The sequence below is a fragment of the Xyrauchen texanus genome, chromosome 6 (genome assembly GCF_025860055.1).
Source record: "Xyrauchen texanus isolate HMW12.3.18 chromosome 6, RBS_HiC_50CHRs, whole genome shotgun sequence".
Lineage (NCBI taxonomy): Eukaryota > Metazoa > Chordata > Actinopteri > Cypriniformes > Catostomidae > Xyrauchen > Xyrauchen texanus.
Window position 1 is genome coordinate 26206194 of NC_068281.1, and position 23732 is coordinate 26229925.

General features: G+C 38.4%; 1 protein-coding gene and 1 pseudogene across 2 annotated transcripts in view; one reads left to right on the forward strand and one right to left on the reverse strand.

Annotated features, from left to right (window-relative positions):
* The window catches only part of LOC127644757 (serine/threonine-protein phosphatase 2A regulatory subunit B'' subunit alpha-like), a 141593-nt gene extending 130635 nt beyond the window's left edge, over positions 1–10958 (reverse strand). For both annotated transcript variants that reach the window (XM_052128124.1, XM_052128123.1), the window contains exon 1: positions 10824–10958. The gene's annotated coding sequence lies outside the window, so the exon portion shown is untranslated. The remainder of the gene's footprint in view (positions 1–10823) is intronic.
* LOC127645682 (neutral cholesterol ester hydrolase 1-like) overlaps positions 1–23732 on the forward strand; it is a 133401-nt pseudogene that overhangs the window by 78325 nt on the left and 31344 nt on the right.

A 23732-nucleotide genomic window follows, 5' to 3' on the forward strand; every position in this document is an offset into this window, starting at 1 on the left:
ACTGTGAAGTCGCTCATGGGCTTTCCAACTGATGTCACTTTAACATTATTGGTGGACTGCACGTCTGGCCATATCTCTTGAAAATCTTATCAAAAAAGCAAAACTAAGATATCATTCTAATTTGACAAGGAGTTTTCTTGTCCCTAAAAAAACATTCTGTAGGGGAGTGATTATATGAACTGCAGCAGTGCTCAATGCATCATATCATTAATAAGAATCTATCAATGTACAAATCAAACTCACTCAGACTGCTGAATATTTCTTTTCTACCCCTAATTTTTTTATTATATACGGTTACAAACAAATCAAATAGAACAGTGAAATCACTCACAGAAATCACAGTCTTGTCTTGCCTGCACTCAACGCCATTAACTCAAAGGAGATTTCACTGTCACTTCACTCCTATTAGTTGTCGCTTCTGAAAGTCACTCCTTATTTGTATTAATGTAAAATTTTCTCAACTTTCTCAAGTCGATGGACGCCCACATCTAGTTACCAGAGATTGCTGTTGATCGTGTCATCGGAAGTCACCAGCTTTGTTGCTGGAAGTCCCTGTATGAGTGTATGAGGCTTTAGGGAGAACATTTAACTCGCTTTTAGCCCCACTCAGTGGACATTTCACCTCAGAACTACAGCAATATTTGGGAGGAGCCATGAAGTATCATATTGCAAAAGTTGCCACAGACAAAATTATGATTTATCCAAAAGACAAACCAGCATTCTAACAGCACTAACACTAAAATTCTAATTGGAATGGCAGCATTGGGCTGTTTTACCTGTCTGTTTATGTGGATTTCCTATGAACCACAGGGGTGCCATTACTTGTTGTAGATGCACTGGAAGTGTGTGAATCAGCCTGCAAGGCTGAATGAGTAACAGCCACCCTGAATCCCATCTCAATGCCCATGAGCAACCTCAATATGGACTCTGAGAGCCAACATCCGCTCTTTATCCAGCAAGACTTTGCAATCAATAAACCACGACTCACTACAAGTCATCAAGGTGTTGGACCCATGAGTGTCTGAGGGAGGTGGCATTCATGAACAACATCAGCAGCCTCCATGGCCTGCATTTATGGAACGTGATAAAAGTTTTAATGCTTGTTTTCTGTCCTCTCTTCTTTCCCCTAGAGACAGAACTGATTTATGATCTCTGCTTTCTCTACATTTCCCCACAGAGTGACAGAGCCATTAGGGTTGAGAAAGAGCATTTTCCCACAAGTGATGGGGAGGGACATGGGGGACCCTGTTATGACCCCTGTCTGTTTCACAGCTGCTAGAGGGCTCTAAACAACAACACTTTGACATGTCTTCATCACCTTCCTATAAATGCTTTCCAAGCTGACCAGCAAGGCTGCGTGGGGATGGTATAAGGATATATGAAAAAACATCAATCACAAAAAGGATGCTAATTTGGTCCTCTGGAGCTCTGGTTCCATCCAGCCCAAGTGTTATTACAAAGCATTGAGGGGATGGAACTGAAAGAAAAGGGTCATGTATTTTGAAAGAGGTATAACAACTTCCTGCATTTGCTAAAATCTCAGCATCCACCAGTCATTGTGTTCTGCTGTGGTGGTGATGCTTATGTAACAACTATTGTAACAGTTATTTTTTACCTTGATTTATCCACTGAACTTCAGAACACCAGGTAATAGACCTTTTTTTTTTTTCTAGGTTCCCTACGGAGGGCAAGACTGATGTGACACACAACACAGACTAGGAAAATATCTTGAAACATTATATTTAGAAATTGTATGAATGTGTTTGAAATGAAATTACAATACAGGAATAAAATAAAACAAAAACACAAATGAATGTTTTTCCCTTTTTGATCCTTTGAATTCCTTTTTAATAACCTCGAAATATTTCTATATTGATTTTATAGATATTTAGATATATTAACTAGTTTAGTTTAGAGCTTTTGCTTATGTTTTGGATTTGTTCTGCACTATTTATTTATTTCTGATATGGAACTATTAACCCATAAACAGAAATTACAGAGTCACAAAACAGGTTGAAATCAGTAAGAGAACAATTCAACTCCTCAAACATTACAACAGCTCAAACATGTGATCATGTGCAATTTAGCATTTAAATGGAATATTACTTTAAACTGTGCACACTTTAACACTTAATGCACATAAATAATGCATAAAACTCTTCAGAAGAAAAATACATAAATGGAACATTCAGTTCCAATGAAATGAACACAATATTATTTAGAACTCACCAAATCCGGGGGATTTTATATGCATTCACCATCCACATTAGATTTTAGAGGTTCACAATCAGCAACCATCAGCATCAAAATCAACAAATCACCACTCTAAAAATGTTATGTTGTTTACAACATAATATATCATATTATTTGAGCATATTAAAGGATGATTTTAATATTTGCCTTAGATTTGTCATCCGCGATCAGCAAAACGTGTCTCGTCTTTATGACATCACTCACAGTTTTTTCGGTCTCAACCTAAACTCATCACACTTTCAATGTTGGATTATTTTTTTAATTATTTTATTTTTTAAATTACACAGTGGCTTTTATTAGACATTATATTGTTTTATTTCTGTTGAAAATATAGTTATTGCAAATTATATAATTTTTCTAGTCATTCGAATTATGACCTGTGTTACACCTAGAAAGAAAATAAACAATGAAGTGGGGCGGCAACCCTGTGATATTACTATTCCACATGCTCACTGTTTACATGGACTCCATAGATTTCTGGTCTTTCCATAATAAAAAAGACACTCTATCAGTTCACAATGTTCATCAACCAAACCAACTAATTTATCTCAGTGTCTTACCCATAATAAGAACATGCCAGAGCATGATAATTAACAAGGTTAGAGGTAACGCCTGCAATAAAACATTTAACACTGCCTAATAAACAAAAACCTACAAGGTTCTGTGCCATTCAAGCACAGCAATAAGAGAGGCATGTAACTAAAACCACACAATAGCTTCATTTTCTTTTTCTCTCTATTTTGCCCTCCTTCCTTTCGAATTTTCCTGTTGAACTCTTGGCAGTGCTCCTGACACTAAAAGAATGTCTTTGCCTCCAAGGCTGATTGGAGAACACAAAAGAGAGCAGTGTTACAACGGAGTACAGCGATTGGCCACTCAGAGCATGGACATTTACTCATCCTGCTGCATTCCACACGCTACAGGCTTGTGAAGTGACACCAGAGCTGCCCTGAGGAAACGCATCGCAGTGTTTCCCATTAATTACCTAGACTGTGGTAGCCCACCACAGTCTAAACTGTCCTGCCACAGTTTCATAATAATAATTCCTTACATTTATATAGCGCTTTTCTAGGCACTCAAAGCACTTTACATAGCATAGGGTTGATTCAACGGCATCCATAGTGCATCAGAACGCCCACCACACACCAGCTATTGGTGGGGGAGGAGAGAGTAGAGTGATGTAGCCAATTCAGGGATGGAGATTAATACAAGGTCATGATAGATAGGGGCCAATGGGGTGGGGGGGATTTGGCTAGTACACCAGGGTTATACCCCTACTCTTTACAAGAAGTGTCCTTAATGACCACAGAGAGTCAGGATCTCAGTTTATCATCTCATCCAAAGGACAGTGCCTTTTCACAGTATAGTGTCCCCATCACTATACTGGGACCTACACAGATCATAGGGTGAGCACCCTCCATAATACCACTTCCAGCAGCAACCTTGGTTTTCCCCAGGAGGTCTCCCAGGCCAGGCTCAACCCTGCTTAGCATTAGTGGGCAACCAGGAAAGAGCTGCAGGGTGATATGGCTGCCAATGGATAATGAACCAAAAATATTTTTACACTTCTCATAATAACATAAAAGATCTCTAATGTTGTGTTTTGTGCCACTGCTTTGGCAAAGTATTTCTCCCTCCCAGTCAGTCAAACCAGTCTCATTTACCATGCATTGTGGGTGTGACTTTTTTGAAGCTGGTATTGGTAATTTTACAACAGACTCCTGAAACTTTGGTATTGTGATAATGTATAGCCTTTATTGTACATGGTAGATCTTGCTGCAATAACATGATGAAAAAGTAGGTGTCATTCCATAGAAGTGTGAGCACCCCTGCTGTAAACGATGGCGATGGAGGCTTTTCTTTATTTGACTACCATACATAACATAAAATAATTATCATATGACAATAGCCTCCTCTCATACACAGCGCAGTTTACATTTCTGTCACAGAGAATTGAGTTGATTGCATAGATACACTATTAGGTTGGGCATCGGTCATAATTTTAGAAAAATATACAACATAAACTTTGACAAGTTACTTGAGCATGTATTGTAAATGTCCTTTTTTTCTATCCAGACAAGTAACTTTTTTACTCTGACAAGTGAATGACCAATTTACTTGTCTGGTGGACAAGCACATGACAATGCTTAATTTCGAGCCCTGCAACCAATGTGTTTATGATTAAATTACTACTAGCGCAGATTTCTTCATAGATCAAGCCTCTTAATTTTGCTCTCAAAGTGCACCAGACTGATGCATTTAACTTTAAAATGTAAAAAATGTTCTTACTGGGGAGCATGCCCCAGATCACCCTAGAGGAACAAGGTCAACCCACCACACCCTCACCAAATCATGTGGGAAACACTGTATCGTGCTGTGAGCGTGAAGGACTTCAGGCATTAAGCCCTTCTGCAGGAATGTGCATAATGTGGTTTGTTTGAGAAAGACCTGCAGCTAGGAACCCCTTCAAAACACCCAAGCATACTGTTTGTTACTGGTTTGTTTCAGAATGAAACCAGCCAGATTACTGTAAAAATAAACTAAAGGACTAAAGAAATGAGAGTTTGAAATGTTTTTCAACTTGAATAAAAGTTAGTGACATGGCTTTGTGAAAATGGCCACCCACCACACTGTGCAAAGAAACATTTCATCAGCAGACATGAGGGATGGATACAATGATCCTCATTGTATGATTGGCAAGTTGTACTACCACAAGGGACAAGATAAGACATCCGTAGATTATGTTATCTATTATGTCATACCCATTCAGCACTAAGAAATTCTGGTTCAGATTACTCTTCAAACACATATAAAATAGTCAGATCAGATAAGTAAGCAACATAGCTAAAAGGTTCCCAAGGGCATGAGCTTGGGCTTGTACAAAACAGTAATCAAGCAAGCACTGGATTGCATAAAATCAAGTTTGTCATCCGACTTTTAAATTTGCAGCATCACAAAGATGGCCATCATTCACAAACTTATATTATAAATATGACTGTTTATTTATGACATTCTAGTCCAGTTTACTTAATGTGGAAAAGGCTCAACTATTCATTAGCTGCATTTAAACCTGAGGCACGCTCTTTCACATTTCAGGTTCCTCACAACTCTTGAGCATCTTGCGTTACCTCAAAGGGATCATCTGACTCACAGGGAAACTGCTCTATACTTATGTATGTTCGCTGGGTTAAAACAGAAAAGCAGTTTCTATGGCAATGCCTGAGTTTTAAATAAGTTGGAGGGAGAAGCATTCAGATTTTATCCTCACCTGCCATGCAATCTGATTGTTTGCACTCATATGAGCAGTATCCAAGCCACATCAGATTGAACAGATGAGAGTTTTACGGCCAAATACAAGTTATAAGAGGGAGTTACCACATCATGTGGGATCTGAGGAATGCCTGTATGACAAAAATCTTAAGTGAGTACATCCTAAATCAGAAGGGCCATAAATAAATAACGTTTCACATGTGTGAAAAATTGATGATCACAATTGAGTATTTTTTCTGCCTCAAGCAGGCCTTTCACCCACCCTTTGCTGAGGTTGAAATGAAGGAAAAACTCCAATCTTAAACACACTGCCCCCTGACCAACCTGGACACAATCTTAACCAGCATTACATGGTGCCACATATATCTGTGAAAAAACACAAGTCTATAAAGAACTGTGGGGAAAGCACATTGACCCTCAGAACCAAATGCAGAGGATACAAACCAACTCCCTCCACACCAGGGGAATAAGTTCCCAAATCCCTTTCTGCCATGCTCTACCTTGATTCTGCACAAAAGCAATGGCCAGATATCTACAGAGACAGCAATAATGTCTGAGATTTGCTAAATCTGTTGTTATGGTTTCAGAAAGATTTGATCATAACCCTACTATTCCACTGGGCATTTCCAGAGAGCTGTCACTTCTTATTCTGCAAGCCTCAGATCTCCAATTGCAGCGAGTCTGTGCCACGCACAAACAAGTCGCAAGCCGCTAGTTATATTCAGGGCATAGACAGCAGTGTTTTGTCTGAGCTTTATGGAAGTAACTGCAAAAAGAGCAGGGCCTCACGCAGCCAGAACTTTTTTGCATCTAAATTGCACAATATTAAGAATCAGGAGCCTTCTTGGGAAGCCTTTCACCCACAGGGACTCTGTGGTTTGCTGAATGAAATCTCTAATGGTTCGAGAAACATTGTGGTATGGAAATACCTTCGCTCTGAATGGAAGTAGATAGGCAGAGGGTGCAAATAATGAATGCACAAATTAATCTTGATGGTGAGATCACAATCCTTTGCCATTTGCCACAGGGTTTTCTTAATGCTGTATTAACCCTGAGATGGCTGTCCGTATTGATGTAAACCATCCCAAGGCAATCCATTTTAAGCAGAGACACCATGCAAACAATGAGAGGATCATGCTGGGTGAGGCTCACAGAAAGTAAGAAGTTGGCACAGTGTCTTCCATTGAGGCTCTGTGCCTACCGAGCTATTTTGGTTTATAAACACAAGTTGTGTTGTAATCCAAACATAGAATGGAGGAGGCACATGGCGACTTATGGAAGTGTTTGGTAAAAAACAATGAATGAGCTATATACATTACCTGTTGACTGCAAATATTTCAAATTGTACTGCTCATCAAAAATTTAATTTCTTTGGTGACACATTCTCAAAGGTTTATTTTAACAGTGCCCTAAGACAAAGGTGGGTGAATTCTCATGAAACCTGCGATATCCTGGTCTTATTTTACTACAAAATGAAAAGAAAAAAAGAATAAAATAGATTTGCTTATAGAAAATGAAGCCTATTTTTAAGGCCATTAATATTTTTTACATTGTAACATTTATTTTCATGACAGTTGCGAACATTTTACCACTGAATTCTTATTTCCACAATGTGAAAAATAATTATAGATTATTTAAATTGTAGCATTATTAGAAGAATTTATACATCAAAGTAGTACCCCTTTTGACTAGGGATGTGCGAGACTTGTCCAATAGTTAAATGGTATTGATGCTGCTAGTGGACACTGGAATTACAAGTCAACCAAAATTTGTTTTTACACAGGCTTTATATTTTTACAAAGAATGCGCAACAATTACTGTCTTGTTAATTTTATATTTGAAATATAATTAATAATACAGTTATTAACAATATGATATCTGGATCAGATGTATATAAAGTAGTGCCCGATCGATTTATCGGCTGTCCGATTGCCTTTCACAGATATATCGTATCGGCATATATGTTTTCCGATATGTGCAGATATGAAAACTCCACTGTTTACAAATATGAGCTGACGGTGGTTCTGCAGACAGGGCGGATTTAAGTGGTGTCTTCGCGGTAAGTTGCTAACTAGTTTGTGAAATACATACTGGAAAGTTAATAAACAATGACCCCATCATTTTCCCTTTTCAATATAACTAATATAACGTTAACCCTGTCCCTGACAACCATGTCACTCATGTTTATCACATCTGTTTGCTGTTAGCCAGCTATAGTTTGTCAGTGCAGTCAGTAACATAGCAGATTGAAAGATAAGCGTCAGAGTGTTTATTTTTGCATCAGAAATGTTATTGGTTAACGCTGTTAACCAAACAGCTATCATATTAGATCACAGGCTAATGCATGTCGTGAAATACAAGCAACTTTTTCAGTGCATTATTTTATTGTATATTTGGCATACCTGCTAATTATTTTCAACAATGTTCTGACTGTTTTAATATGTTTAGTCATTTTTCTTGTTGAATTCCATTTAGAACAGGCTGTTAGGGTTGCTCAATTGGTCCTGCACTATTCATATAATTGTTTCAATAAATATGTCTGTATTTACTAACGTTGATTCAGTGAATGCGTGTCATGTTCTATATTTTATGTACAATGATCATAATGCAAGGCAAGCACGTTGCAGATAAATGCCCCTTTTCAGAGGAATTTAGTGTATTTGATGATAGTATTTTAAATGGGTCACATAAACAAAGTTTTCTGAGGGTTTCTTTCTTTTTAGACAAGTGAAATTAGTATTTCTGCACATCCCTAAATTGGACTGTCTTATAGTCCCTAAGTCAATAGTACAATAGTAGGAATAGTACAAGTAAAAGGTCTGGACACAATTGGGGGGTAAAATGTGCTTAACATTCCTGAAAATAATGTCCAAAAATTTAAGGCAAAAATTCTTAATGGTCCTCCTAAATGTAGGCTTCATTTTTTTAGGGGTTACATATTTCCAGAACATTTTCTTGACAGAATTTGTGAGAATCACCCAAGTTCATTTGCAGTTAAATTACAAACCATCAAAACCAGACAGACAATCAACATTCAATTGATTCTATCTCTGCCTCTTGTATCTTTGATATTCTCCTTATGAGGTAAGAGCAAACAGGCAACAGCCCTACTGGGAAAAGCTGTTAAGACTGAGGAGTTCATGAGATGGTCAGGGCTGTCTGCCTCTTCTGAAGATCTTGTCCAGGTGTGGCCTCCATGAAAGCCACTTTAAAGTTCAGCTGTCATTTCCTGTCCTTCACATGGTGGGACAACCATTCAAATCTACTGCATGCCATAGTATAGCAGCGGTCATTCACTGAGAGATTACTTCCGATATATACTACAACTGGAGTTGCTGTTAAACACACTTTACAAAGAGACATTCATAGATCCAGCATAGCTACATTGATTACACAGTGCTGCTGCTAACCTCACTCTACTTAAAAGATGTTTAATCTAGGCTCTAGAAAAAAACAAAAGAGCATGAACGCAAGCAAGTAGTATACCCCGAAATAGACTGTATGGTCCAACAAATGCTCCGAAAAAGTATGAGGTTTGCTTTGCTTTAATAAAACAAGGCCAAGAGGAAATAGATTGACTTTGCAAGCAACATAATTGTATGCCTCTGAAATTGCTACGTGCAAGTCTCTGTGAGTGTGTGCATATTTTCCAGATACATGCATGCACTTCATACATTACTCCATATCTGCAAAAGATCAGGTCCATTTCACAGCTTCAAAAACATTTTTTTAAATCTGTCATTTGTCACAAGGCAGTCTTTTCCTGACACTGAAATTTACTAAAATGTTTTCTATTAAGCCTGTTTGAAAATGAGTTTAAAGCTAATTTGTTTTTCATTTCACCAAACCATTATTTTCAGCTATCCTTTTTTTTCTCTCTCTCTTCCTATAGTATCAGTCTACAAGCAACCCTGTGGGTCTGTGACAGACTTTTCTGTAGGACCAAACACATGTAATGTAGGAGGTGCCCATTGTAAGGGTCAGTGGTTCAGCACTCGCCACCACATTGAGTTTAATGAGCTTCAGTCAATAGCGAGCTAAGGCAGGATGGACAACAGTGGGAAGAGTAACAAACCACAGCTGGTCAAACCTTGCCAAAAAGCACTCCACTGTGGCTCACTGGCAGCCAACCAAGCCTGTGGAGTGTCTGAATAGCTGGATGTGTGGAAAGGAATCGAACCAGGTGGCGAATGACTCGGGATGCACATTAGGAAGCCTATTTTCCAGATTTTGGAGCTACTGAATAATTCAGGCTTGTGAATATGTCCAAGTGGCAAAAGAAACGTGTTTTAGAAATAACAGGCAGTGATTAACCCAGAACGATCAATTCAGGCACTTAGGAAGTGATTAATGCAAGAGAGACCAAAGCTCTGATCCGGTGCTACTTTGGGCTAATTGGAGAGAGGAAACGATCCTGAGGCTTACCAGCCGTCTCAGTATCTGTCAAGTTATCAGGCTATTGACAAAGAACAGAGCACAGCTCAAGGTTACACTTGAGTGGGACAGGCATGCATTTAGTGCAGGCGGATGCCCAATTGCACCCACAGCAGAGAGACCCCACTGGGATATTTATAAAGACAGCATGACAGAGATCTGATATTTCCAAGATGCACAGCACACACGCGTTGTGCCAGTTCCTACTGCTCAAGGATGAGTTAAACACCACCTCAGTGAAACTAAGAATATAATTGAAATGTATGAAAACTTGAATTAAAGCCAAAACAAAGGCTTTACTCAGCTACACTCACTCAGCCAGCAGCGAACTATGAAACTTAATGCACGTGGTAAAGATACTATATAGTTTGAGGGGATTAAATGAATGCAATAACAGTTCCAGATCTTGTAATTTTAGGGAAATACAATAAGGAAGAGAGAAAATACTCGTTGATTCTAGTTAATTATTAGTCCATTATGTCAGGGAAAGTGACAGCACATACACCACAACAGTGAACCTGCAAACAACCAGAAATAACATAATCTGTCTGTTGACTGCAGACGAAACCTGGCGAATGAAGCAGTCAGTTTACAATTACTCTGACTGCTCGCGTGAAAGAGTTTGAGAGTCACATAGTAGATGAGGTAAAATCACTCCACAATCAAAACAGTGTGTGAATCTCAAAAGACGCAATATTACCTAAAAAAAAAATCGCCCGTGACTTTAATGAAAGTCCAACTTCGACAATAAAGCCCATTTAAACTTCAATATGAGTCACGGAGGCATTTTAATTCACAAACTTCTAGTGAAACGTAAACGCAAGCAATCGTGAGCGGTAAACAGACGATATATCGACAACACATACCGTTTCTTTTCGGGTTTAAGGCTTGTCATCTGGGTTTTTAGAGCAGTCCAATATCCATAGCGATAGTTTCATATTTAATGTGTCAACACGGGGTTTAGTGGAGAAACAGCGTTACGCCTTGCCGTACAGACTCTGTGGCAGTGCAGAATGAGAAGAGCTGCGGTGCGCGAGGACAGGGCAGTTCCTGACCGCGAGACAGGGGCGGGAATTTGAACGGTGACATGAACGACAAACGCTGAGAAAAAACACGTCACCCTTACCAGATTGAACCAGATAGATAGATAGATAGATAGATAGATAGATGGATGGATGGATGGATGGATAGATAGATAGATAGAGAGATATTGTGATGTTAACATTTACAGTATTTTATTTATCTTTGAGTGTCAGTTGTTAAAAAATGACAAAAATAGTCCACCTTTAATTATATTTAATAAAATGTTACGTAAGGATTTGAAATTCAGCCAAAATGAAATGATAACAAATGCTTTTGTAAGGCACTGTATAAAAAAACAGACATTGTGAAAGCCAAGGTATTCGGTAGTTATTACCTGAATAGATTTCCTTAATTTCTGTGTAGCTTTCTGGAAATTATTCAAACAGATGACAGAACAGAAATGTATGTATTATGTAAATTTCCTGTAAAGCTGAAAGGTTGTTATATATAAAACAAAATATTTAAAAAAAATTAAGTTAACGTTTACAGGTATCTCTTAAAGTGTCATAACATCAGGAATCTAATTTTCCTTGATCTTTTAACTAGGACTGTCAAGTTAACGCGTTAATAACGCGCGATTAATTATACCAAAAATAACTAGTTAAAAAATGTACGCATTTAATCGCATGCTTGTAGTACCACCTGTATACTCCAGAGGGCAGTAAGTGAAATTTCAGCTGTGTGAGCAACACACAGTTTATACAGTGAAGAAAACAACACATATGCGTTACTAAGGGATCTCAATATGTGTTTAAAGATTGAGTATTAAACTATATTTAACTTCAACCGCATTTCAATTTTGTCTGTATAATTTGTTATCTTTATTATTATTTCGGCATAATTTTATTTCATTGTCCTTTAATTACAAAATCACTATAAAAAAAAAAAGTTAATAAGAAAACACTGAACATGCGCAGCGCAGCCTTTTTTTCTTGCCAGAGCGGGAAAACACTGGAAAAAAATGGGTCTATCCGGAGCTCCCGAGAAGAAAAAGTGTCTTTGTTTGTATAATAAAGAATTGGAGAAAATATATACAGGTTAAAACCAGTTATAGGTGACCAGTTAAAGGAGAGTGCAGGGTAAGCCACTGAACTTTCACGGACAGCTCTGCTGCAGCATTTCAATGCCCCAAACATGACAGCTTTGAGCAGACCTGTCACCAACGCGTTCATGGAGAGTGTGTTTTCACTGATGACCGCTGTGAGACAAGGAACTGAGCATCTGTGGACCTCATCAAAAGTGAACTCCAGGTGAATGTGAACACCTACACCCGCCAGGAGTTCTACAGTCATAATGAATGAGAAGGCCCTACTCGAAGCAGCCAGATCATGCAAAAAAATTAATTCAAGATGCACTAAATCCGGTAAGAACGCATTTAATCTTTCTAGTCTTTAATAATGGAATTGATGTGCTTATTTGGAAATGTGCTTTTTAACGATTAGATAATTATTTTCACTTCATTATATTTACATTGAGTAGGTCTGAGCTGTTAAAATTAGTTTGTATCGTAGACCTTATGCCAAACTGAGTGACGTTCACAGCGCCATCATTAACATTTAACATCACTGCAATATACATCTAATATAAAATCAATATTTATTCACCTAGTACAATAATAGTAAGTTATCTCACCCTCGTGTCCCACATTGTCCCGCAAAATCAGGTCTGCTGACCTGCAACAGAGCAATAGCCAGGTGGTCACCCTATCGCAGGGTCTTTACCTCACAAATATTTAATTACCAGTTAAGGAGGTGTCCTTTAAACTGTTACACCGTTTTTACCCAGTCCATCATTATTTAAGAAACATGCTCCCTGAAATAGATGCACTTTGCTCCTGCTGTAATGCTGCAGATGAATCTGCCCCTCACCTTTTTTGGGAATATGCCCACGCAGTAGTGTTTTTTATTTATTTATTTATTTTTTTTTTAATATTATTTAAATACTCTTTGTACCTCCAACAACTCCAAATCATTGAAAACCATTGCACTATGTAATGAATATAATGTCTTGGCATTATTGTAAAATATATCTGTAGTATTGTGTACTATGTATACCTGTATACTTGTTTAAACAAAAAATATATATATATATATATATATATATATATATATATATATATATATATATATATATATATATATATATATATATATATATATCTGACACAGGTGTTCATTGAGGGGTCCTTAAACAAGCCCTCATAATAAATCTCCAACTGATTTACAAATTCACTTGTGAAATGGATTGCTGTGAACTGTGTGCCAATGATTGACTTATCAATAATATTTTAAAGATAACTATATATAATATATATAATCTCATCATTATGTATTGAATTATTGTTATATGAGGGGCTTTCTCAGCAAATATTTGTATATGCGATTAATTAATCAGGACACCGTGTAATTAATTTGATAAAATTAAATTGTACTATTAAAACATACTGTAATTTTCAGAGCTCAAAAAATACTCCATAATGGAAAAAAAGAAGCATTTGTTGGAACCAAGCTGCCAAAAATACTTGTTTTCTTCTATCAGAATGACTTGAGTTTGGAATAAATGCAAATTAAATGATACTTCTATCACCATCCTATGGTTCAGCACACTGATGTTTGCTTAAACCATCAGATCCTGCCAGAGGCAGATCCTACTGGAGGTGATGTTGGTCCCAGTTTAGGTCCCAGGACGGGACCTAAACTGGTGGTGATGGGGTGGAGGGGGTGAAAACAACGGGAGTACAGTATGAAAACAATAAGAGCCAGCTGAGCGGGTTATAAAGTGGGTGCTGAATTGTGATTAGATGGATGCCTGATAGAATGAATCCTGAGATCTTCCTGCTAGAAATACGCTTATGTTTACATTTGCACCTGACCACTTCCACAGCAAGACATCAAGGCCTAATTTATCTTATAATTTCAGTTGCCATGCATAATTGAATTTTACTTAAACCGACTGATCTCAGTTCAGGACACTCTGGGCTGTCATTTAAGGGATAACTTTTCATGCACCGAGTCATGTGACAAAACAACATGACACAGAGCGGAGTTTGTCTTTGGGAAAAACTCCAACCAACCTACTAAGCTGAAAAAATTTGCTTCCAGAACCTTTATATGGAAAATAAGGTGCATTTCGAACAGATCTGAGACCAGTGCAGCTAGACAGCACACTGAAGTTTACATTATTCACTAAATAGGGAGCAAGGGAGCCGCTGCCCATAGCAAAGTGATAAAGTTCAGTTTCAGGCTGCAGATGATGTTTGGACCTCTCAAAATGGTTTGCAGTCATGGGACAATGGTACTCATTACATAGATTCAGATGTTAATTTAGCCTTTTATAATGCAAAATTTTATTTTAACATGTGATTGGATGATGCTGGCCATTATTTTGAAACAGAATTAATTATGCTAATTTCTGATTAGTAAAATGTTTCAAAACTGGCTATAACTTGTTTGTTTGACATTGTATCCATTGTTTCCAGAGTTTTCCTGAGCGACCACTGGGCAGCTCCAAGATGATTCTAATTGACCTGTTTTCTGTTTCTGGTCTCAAGCAGCAATGTAAAAACTACCAAAACGAGTAATCCAGATGGGTAACAACAACCAATTAAGTGTTAGTTGGAGTAAAAATTCATTTCAGGTTCTGACAGCCAACAACTGCAACCTGTGCAGTTGTTGGCTGTCATAACAACTCAAAGTATTTAATGATATCAACATAACTAACCTCAGAACATCGCTTCATTTAATCTACCCATTCAGGTGAGGTAGTGAATAAAAACCTTCATCTCAACTTTCTGAACTATCGGCACTATAGAGCCACATGTTTTTTGACAACTTTTACAAATGTAATACTTTAAACATCACACTACCTGCTAAGAATATACGCTGATGCAAGTGAAAACACTGGGGACCGGAAATTGAAAGCAGATGAATCTTCGAACACTTCCGCATTCAGTAAAAAGGTGGATAAGTCTCTGTGGTGAGAAACAAAAACAAAACAAAAATGTTTGCCAAGTGTTGAAGATTCTTTTGATATTTGTGTCCAAGAAAATGCATAATTTACAGCATGTTTTTAAAGCCCTGGGCTAAATGGAATAAGATGTGAAAGCAGTAAGTGAAATCCTCTGAGTACTGCAAAAGCCACACCAAGAGAAATACACAGCCGCTCACTGTGGGAATCTCTTGATTGCTCAGCCTTTGTGTCAATGAAGCCAGTAGAGTGATGAACATTGAAAGGAGGGCGTACTGAACAGTATTCGGACAGTCAGAGAAATGTTTGCTGTGCACAGAAACTCATTCTGTGCATGCTACAATTCTGGAGGGGACTGGAACTTCTAAGAGTTGTTTGATTTTTACACTAATATTAGTGTGTATATATACTGTATATATATCTTTCACCCCTCTGGGTGCTTTAGTGTTTCAAGTCCTTCCAATTAATTTGAACTCTGGTTGAAAAGACAGATAAATATAGAGATAGATATAGAAAAGATATACAGTAGTTAGTGCACAGCAGTGAGATATAATTGCTAAAACTGCCACGGCCATGACTCAGAAATCCTTTTGCATGGATTTAAAAGACATTATCGGGTTTGGCTGCAATTTTCATCAAAGACTGCTTGATTGATTTCTGCAAGTTCTTTTGCACTGAAGTGTACCATTAGCATCCCCAAAAAGAATTGGGGGGATGCTAATTTCATATCATTGGTTGACATGTAGGCTGGTCGTGAGCAATACTGAAAGTGCCACAGAGCCAGAGTCATACAGTGTTTACAAGAAAATCAACCTACAATGGCTTATAGTTGTCTTTGCATATTATGCTTGGATAGGAGGAAGGATTTAACATTGTATGAATTCAATCCATTGAACCATATCTAAGCTTAGCTGGTGCATTTAAAGCTTTAATGAAGCAAGGATGTATAAACCAGACAACTAATAAGGGAGACACACTTATGCAATCACCCACTTGTGGTTATCTTTGTGCCCCATGGCTGTGTTTTCTCATCTCTCCCACAAGACAAAGAACATACAGTAAATAGGCACCTGCCAAGGTGTGCAGGTCTATTTAAAGCTAATGGGGCTGTTAAGTTCAGCTGAGCCTTCTTAGCCTTCAGGCTTCAGTTACCATAGAAGAGATTTAGGTCCCAGCCATGCCTGATATTCAATGGTCCATTGTCCAGATGAAGACAGAGAGCCCTCATCTCTCAGCACCTCTGTCCCCCTCAGTCTGCAACTTTGTCACACAGTCACCAGAAGAAAGGATTTTCCCAGACAGATCCAAAATCTACCCGTTCTTATTCAACCCCAGGGCCCACACTAACATCTGCTACCTCAGCGCAAGAGCTTCTGTATTATACAGCTCCTCTGCAAATACAGCTTCACAACACATCACACAAAGCAAATGTAGCAATATTATAACCCCCAGAGACAACTAGACAAAGACAGGAATTCAGTGGCTTTTTTTCATCCAGAAAAACAACTCTGATGAACTATGACACACCCCAAAAGCAGGTCACAAAAAAAGAGATCAGCTTTTTACAAGTTCAAAGCTTTCTATAGACTTTGACACACAGTTACTGGCATGTGTGCTTGCAACTTTGAATATAGCTCTGTGGCCAAAAGAAAAAATATTATTACAGAGGGGGGAAACACATCTTGTTGTGTAATTAGGAAAATAGAACTAAAAATGGGGTTGTTGTTGTTGTAAAAGATTGAGACTATAATATTATATGGCTCCAGAGAGAGCGTATTAAGTATATAATTTGTGTATTGCTCCACTATACATTATACTAAATCATGGGACAAAATGAACAGAGGTTCAGGGGGAGCATGTTGAATGGGACAATCTTTTACAACAACAACAACAACCCCAGAATCTTGGTCTTACATATATTTGGAGACTTTTTAACCCATCTGGGAGAGACCATACATTTTTTTGATCAGTCCATAAGATTTATTCTAGAATAGATTTTTTAATATCTAAATCCCTTATTTCATCTGTTGTTGATTGCTCAATTGGAAACATATTAGTCTCAGATAAATGTTAAAGGCTGAAATCTGTGTTTATATGGAGACCAATTGGTGCACAGTATCCTCTGTAGGCGTGGTGTGGGAGGCAATTAAGGCAGGTATAAGACATCTCTTATACATATAAATCAGGTGGGGCTTATTTGGAGTCGTAGCTCTTCTGATAACATTAGGCGTTTCATCAATATCATGTGGATAGTAGTGAATTATCAGTCTCCGGTCGCTGCCATCTCACTTGATGCCGAAAAGGTGTTAGATATGGTAGAATGGGATTATCTTTTTAAGATTTTGGAAATATATGGGTTCGGGTATACTTTTATTGGATGGATTAAGTTACTTTAAAGACACAGGGGGTACAATAAATTGATTTATTTCAGATTATTTTACTCTGGATAGGGTATCCCACAGGGTTGTCCTCTTTCCCCATTATTGTTCTGTCTTGTCCTGGAATAATTAGCAGCCATGATAAGAAAGGAGGACTATTTTCCATGGGTAGTGGCGGGAAGTATTTTCGAGTGATGTGGGCAGGTGGGCTTCATTACATTTATCTATGATTGGGAAGGCTAGCCTATTGTTATAAAAATGAATTGTTTTCCAAAATGTAACTACCTATTACAGTCTCTCCCCATTGAAGTTCCCCTTTTATTTTAAACAATTTGATAGTATATGTAAATCCTTTATCTGGAATGGTAAATGTTCTCAAATACATTTTAACAATTTACACAGGCCAATTGACAAAGGTGGGTTGGGTCTCCCCAAGCATGTTAATTTTAATCTGACAAATCACAGCCCACGAGTAGGAGTATATAAGCCACTGCTTACCTGCTTCCTGTGACAATTCTTCCGACGTCACAGTCTTTCCGGCATTGGCCCCCCATCCACAACAGAACCATGTGTCGTCCTTTTACTCCGCTTGAAGCATTCAACCTCCTCATCAGATAAGCCATTTTATCAAAATAATTACATTATTCAACGGAAGCTGCTGCAGCAGTTCACTATTTTCAGACATTGTAATATGGTGGCTGCCACTTTAACACAGTAGGTGTTTTTTCTACTCTGCCTTTTCTTCCTTTCCAACCATTACTCACCGAAGAAGATCCAATTGCATTGAGACTGCCCCTTCAAGACCGGCCACTGCTTCACCGCATACCAGTGCCAGGGATGGATTAACCACCGTTGCCCAGGGGCCTCTAAACCTGAAGGGCCTGAGCTCTAAATCAATTATTTATTTATTTTGAGATATCTATTATAAATCCATTTAAATGTCAGCCCAGGGAATCTGCATCTCACAGGTGCAGTGGGTTTATTTGAAGGACAGAGAACAGTGTCTGATTTACAAAACACTTCCAAATGCAAAGATAAGGTGCAGTTTACCCTGGCTGTGTACAAAGCTATGATTTAAATTCATATTCTGTCACAAGCGACAGAATTCGTGAAAGTATGGAAGACTTTAAAATGTCCTGCACACATTTAAGGTTTAATGATAAAGATAATGTTGCCTTAACACCCTAAAAATGTGCATAGTAACCTTTTGTAACACAACCCCAATTCTGAAAAAGTTGGGACAGTATGAAAAATGCTAAGAAAAACAAAAAGGAGTAATTTGTCAATTATATTCAGCCTTTGTTATATTTAAAGCACTACAACTAAACATTATTTGACATTTTGCCTAGTGAATTTGATTGTTTCTTGAAAATGTAAAGTCATTTCAAATCAGATGTTTGCAACACGCTCCAAGCAATTTGAGACAGGGGCCATTTAAGACTAATATACATTTTATGAGTTGAAATAACAAGGCAATGGGAAAAGGAGATGTGAAACAGGTGAGGCAATCATGTCATAGTATATAGGGAGCCTCCAAAAACAGCCTAGTCCTTCAAGAGCAGTGATCATTCAAGACTTGTCAGTTTGCCAACAGATACAGGTGAAACTCGAAAAATTAGAATATCGTGCAAAAGTTCATTAATTTCAGTAATTCAACTTAAAAGGTGAAACTAATATATTATATAGACTCATTACAAGCAAAGTAAGATATTTCAAGCCTTTATTTGATATAATTTTGATGATTATGGCTTACAGCTTATGAAAACCCCAAATTCAGAATCTCAGAAAATTAGAATATTGTGAAAAGGTTCAGTATTGTAGGCTCAAAGTGTCACACTCTAATCAGCTAAACACCTGCAAAGGGTTCCTGAGCCTTTAAATGGTCTCTCGGTCTGGTTCAGTTGAATTCACAATCATGGGGAAGACTGCTGACCTGACAGTTGTGCAGAAAACCATCATTGCCACCCTCCACAAGGAGGGAAAGCCTCAAAAGGTAATTGCAAAAGAAGTTCGATGTTTTCAAAGTGCTGTATCAAAGCACATTAATAGAAAGTTAAGTGGAAGGGAAAAGTGTGGAAGAAAAAGGTGCACAAGCAGCAGGGATGACCGTAGCCTGGAGAGGATTGTCAGGAAAAGGCCATTCAAATGTGTGGGGGAGCTTCAAAAGGAGTGGACTGAGGCTGGAGTTACTGCATCAAGAGCCACCACATACAGACGGGTCCTGGACATGGGCTTCAAATGTCAAACGTCTTACCTGGGCTAAAGAAAAAAAAGAACTGGTCTGTTGCTCAGTGGTCCAAAGTCCTCTTTTCTGATGAGAGCAAATTTTGCATCTCATTTGGAAACCAAGGTCCCACAGTCTGGAGGAAGAATGGAGAGGCACACAATCCAAGATGCTTGAAGTCCAGTGTGAAGTTTCCACAGTCTGTGTTGGTTTGGGTAGCCATGTCATCGGCTGGTGTTGGTCCACTGTGCTTTATTAAGTCCAGAGTCAACGCAGCTGTCTACTGGGACATTTTAGAGCACTTCATGCTTCCTTCAGCAGACAAGCTTTATGGAGATGCTGACTTCATTTTCCAGCAGGACTTGGCACCTGCCCACACTGCCAAAAGTACCAAAACCTGGTTCAATGACCATGGTATTACTGTGCTTGATTGGCCAGCAAACTCGCTTGACCTGAACCCCATAGAGAATCTATGGGGCATTGCCAAGAGAAAGATGAGAGACATGAGACCAAACAATGCAGAAGAGCTGAAGGCCGCTATTGAAGCATCTTGGTCTTCCATAACACCTCAGCAGTGCCACAGGCTGATAGCATCCATGCCACGCCGCATTGAGGCAGCAATTAATGCAAAAGGGGCCCAAACCAAGTACTGAGTACATATGCATGATTATACTTTTCAGAGGGCCGACATTTCTGTATTTAAAATCCTTTTTTTATTTTATTGATTTCATGTAATGTTCTAATTTTCTGAGATTCTGAATTTGGGGTTTTCATAAACTGTAAGCCATAATCATCCAAATTATATCAAATAAAGGCTTGAAATATCTTACTTTGCTTGTAATGAGTCTATATAATATATTAGTTTCACCTTTTAAGTTGAATTACTGAAATTAATGAACTTTTGCACGATATTCTAATTTTTCGAGTTTCACCTGTACTTCAGCAAATAATCCAGCACTTTGAGAACAATGTTCCCCAAAGACAAATAGGAAGGATTTGGGGCATTGCATACTCTACAGTGCAGAATATACTTAAAAGATTCAAGGAATATGGTCAAATCTCTGTGCTTAAAGGGCAAGGCGAAAACCACTTCTGAATGCTTGTGATCTCTAATCCCCCAAACGTCACTGTCTTAAAAAATGGCATTCATCTGTAATGGATATTATGAACATGGGCTTGGGATAACTTTAGTAAACCTTTGTTAATCAACACCACTCGTCGCTGCCTCCACAGATGCAAGTTGTGTACTTCTTAGTACTTCTTTACTATGCAAAGAAGAAGCCCTACATCAACACTGTCCAGAAGCGCTGCTGACTTCTCTGGGCTCAGTCTCATCTTAGATGGAAAATAGAAAAGTAGAACTGTGCTTTTTGGTCTGAAGAGTCCACATTTCAAAAAGTTTTTGAAAAACAAAGCTGTCGTGCTATCCAGACCAAAGAGGAAATTATCAATCCAAGCTGTTATCAGCGTCAGGTCCAAAAGCCAGCATCTGTATGTGCCAGGGGTGTGTCAGTGCCCATATCATGGGTAGCTCATGCATCTGTGTGAACACCATGAATGCAGACAGATATGCACAAATTTTGGAGCAGCCTATACTGCCATCCATCATCTTTTCCAGGGACATCCCAGCATTTTTCAGCAGGACAACTTCAAACCACTTACTGCCCAGATTTCAAGTGTATGGCTGTGTGAGCAGGGAGTGTGGGTGCTAGATTTGCCTGCCTGCAGTCCTGACCTGTCTCCAGTTGAGAATGTGTGGTGTATTATGAAGCACCCCATACTATATACCACATGCTATTGTGTAGCTAAAGACCTACATAATGGATGATTGGGGGACAATTTCACTTTCTAAACTTAACAAACTTGTGTCTTCAGTGCCCAAATGCTTAATAAGTGTTATTAGGGTGAGTCACGTGACACCATGCGAGGAGTGGATGTGTGAGCGACTAGCTCTGCACACTTTGCTGGTTTTTCATAATTTTTATGTAATAATATGGTGAGATTTGATACACCCTGCTACACATTTGCTCTTTGTCAATATGTCAAAAAATTCAAAATCCTTGGGCTCTGGAGATATTAAAAGGCACTTAAGTGCTCAAGCTGAAACCACTGACGGGCATGCAGACCGTGGACTCGATTTGAACTGTGCAGCGGGAGAAATTCAGCGTCAACTGTCCAACATGTTTGTGATATGGATGAAAGTTGTTGCTGACTTAGAAGATCTCGCTGTAATATGTTGATCGATTATGGCAACGGAAACCAAATTCCCTGAGTTAGTTACAAGAGTGGCAGATTTTGAGAAGCAGATCGATTATATGGAGTCATCAGAGAGGGAATTATCTGATAATCGCCAGTGACCAAAGTTTATTTGGACCATGTTCTTGAAAAACTTGAAGATCTTGAGAATAGGAGCCGCAGGAATAACATCCAAATTGTTGAAAATCCTGAGCATGAGGAGGGCAGAGATCAGAATCAGAATCAGCTTTATTGCCAGGTATATGTACACATACGAGGATTTTGACTCAGGATTGTACATTGCTCACAGTGTGCTTACTCATACATAAATACAATAACACAATAAAAAAATAAAAAAATCAGACACAGGCTACAGCGTAGACAACACAAATATACCAACTATGAACAAAAACAATATAGACACATTGACAAATAGCGCAGTGATCAGAGTGCAAAGGATGCAGGAGTAAAATTATTATTATCATTATTATGTACATGTCAGAGGTGGATGTGATATACAGGTACACTTAAATGCATACATGTACACAGTGTGATGAAGCATAGTGCAAAGGATGCTGGAATAAATAGTATAAGTATGGTGAGATATGGTGAAATTCCAGCTGAGGGAGACAGACCCCGATCAATTCTGGCCAAATTCCTGAGATTGTCCAATAAAGATCTTGTGTTATGTGAGGCGAGGAGCAAAGGAAAGCTTTCACAACATCTTGTTCCCAGACTTTGCGAACTTGACAAGAGAGAAACGTGATCGATTTAAGAAATGCAAGAAACTTTTACGTCAACGGAAGATTGCTTTTGCACTGATTTTTCCGTCCAAACTGAGAATAGAAACAAAGGATGGCCACAAAGTGTTTTTATGCCCCAAACAAGCAGCGTCCTTCATAAAAACATTGGAGTGAGTAAGACATTTGGTGTTTCTCATGTGAGTGGATTGACTCGCTGTATTTACTCTGGCTGTTTGAGGAAGCTGGGTGCCATTTTTGTTTCTTTTTGCATTAGCTCTACCTAGTGGCTGGAGTTTGTTTTGTGGAATAACACTTCTCCTTCAAGAAACTTTTGCATTACTGGAAGATCGCATTTACACTGAAGGTCCCGGCCAGTGATAAGGATGACCGCAAAATATCTACATGCTTACAACAAGCGAACGAGTTGATGGACTGAGGAAATCGTTGAATATACAATTGACCATCCTGTTTTGTTTGTTTTTGTGCTTTTTGAACATTCTTTTGGGACATTTGTGGATGAATCTGCTTGTTCTTTGTGCTTATGCCTTCTATTGTCTGAAGTTTATTTTATAGAATTTCTTCTGTTATGTAATTTTGCCTTACAATATTTGAACAGAAGCACCGGACTTGAGTAATCCGACAGCAAAGTGGTCGCAGGGGCTCTCATAAGCGTGCATAGACTCTTTGAGTTTAAAGGGATCTACGCTGGGTGGCGCTGTCGTGCGTGGGGTTAATGCACACATTTTTCCTTTTACTGTATGTTCGGTTCGGGGGGAAGTTCAGAATTGTATTATTGCACTACTGTTGAAATGTGGTCTTTAAAATTTTGTTTTGACACAATTTATTTTTTATATTATATCAGAATGTCAAATGTTAATATGAGTGGATTGTCTCTCTCCACATGAAATGTGAATGAGAGAGACAACTTGACTTGACTTGAGTTGGGGCACCCCATGAAATGAAGGAAGGTTAATTTCTCTTCTTAAGCATAGGAAATATGATATAGTGTTTCTTCAAGAAACTCATCTTTGCCCGCACGAAGCTGGAAAATTTGCGAAGACATGGGGTGGACATTTTTTCTTTAGTGCTGGCTCATGTAAAAGCAGAGGAGTCATTACATTGATAAATAAACATCTACAATTAAAA